General features: G+C 35.7%; 1 pseudogene; it reads right to left on the bottom strand.

Moving 5' to 3' along the window:
* Positions 1-338: 338 nt before the first annotated feature.
* LOC109378208 (tigger transposable element-derived protein 1-like) overlaps positions 339-1,339 on the bottom strand; it is a 21,850-nt pseudogene continuing 20,849 nt past the window's right edge.

Genomic DNA, 1,339 nt, shown 5'->3' with positions numbered 1-1,339 from the left:
CTCTCATACAAATATCAATTTTTTAAGGAAAATGATGAAACTTCAAGCAAATTAAATAACAAAGGAATAGTTATTCTAGAGAATAAAAATCAAAAGCCAGCAAAGGTTATGGCAGCCCCATAAAGCAACTTATCCTTTTCTTTATTCAATTCACTAAATATTTTCTGATTACACAATATATGCTGGGTAGTGAATTAGGCCATAAGAAATAAAGACTGTTTTAGACAGTATCCTTATAATTATGGAATTTGAGAGTCTATTTTGGGAGTAAACAGCTAAAGGCAATTATAACATCATGAAATCCTTCTTTAGTAATTAAAAACAATGTATATAATAATTTAAAAACACTTTATTGCTAAAAATTGGTGACCATCATCTGATCCTTTATCGAGTCATAATCTTTTTGCTTATGGAGGGTCTGGCCTCGGTGTGGATGGCTGCTAACTCATCAGCATCTTGGTTGCTGAGGGCCGGGGTGACTGTGACAATTTCTTAGCATAAGACAATAGTAAAGTTTGCTGCCATCAATTGACTCTTCCTTTTATGAACGATATCTCTATAGCATGTGATGCTGTTTGATAGCATTTACCCACAGTAGAACTTCTTTCAAAATTGGAGTCAGTGTCCTCAAACTCTGCCACTGCTTTATCAACTAAGTTTATGTAATATTCTAGATCCTTTGTTGTCATTTCAACAATGTTTATAGCATCTTCACCAGGAGTAGCTTTAATTACATGAAACCACTTTCTTTGCTCATCCGTAAGAAGCAACTCCTCATCTGTTCAAGTTTTATCATGAGGTAGCAGCAATTCAGACACATCTTCAGGCTCCACTTCTAATTCTCTTGCTATTTCTGCCACATCTGCAGTTATTTCTTCCATTGAAGTCTCAAACTCTTCAAAGTCATCTATTGGGGTTGGAATCAGCTTCTTCCAAACTCCTGTTAATGTGAATATTTTGACATTTCATTCTTCCCATGAATTATGAATATTTTTAATGGCATCTAGAATGGTGAATCCTTTCCAGAAGGTTTTCAATTTACTTTTCCCAGACCCATCACAGGAATCACTCACTGTCTATGGTGTCTCTAGCCTTACAAAATGTGTTTCTTTAATAATAAGACTTCAAAGTGGAAATTACTCTGTGACCCATGGGGTGCAGAATGGGGTTGTGTTAACACGCATGGAAACAACATTAACCTTCTACATCTCCATCAGATCTCCTGGGTGACCAAGTACATTGTCCATGAACAGTAATACTTTGAAATATTTTTGCTGAGCAGTGGGTCTCAACAGTGGGCTTAAAATCTTCAGTAAACCATGTTGTAAACAGATGTGTT

The sequence above is a fragment of the Hipposideros armiger genome, unplaced genomic scaffold (assembly GCF_001890085.2).
Source record: "Hipposideros armiger isolate ML-2016 unplaced genomic scaffold, ASM189008v1 scaffold_1801, whole genome shotgun sequence".
Classification (NCBI taxonomy): domain Eukaryota; kingdom Metazoa; phylum Chordata; class Mammalia; order Chiroptera; family Hipposideridae; genus Hipposideros; species Hipposideros armiger.
The sequence above is the reverse complement of the archived record's forward strand: the minus strand, read 5'-3'. Positions and strand labels throughout refer to the sequence as shown.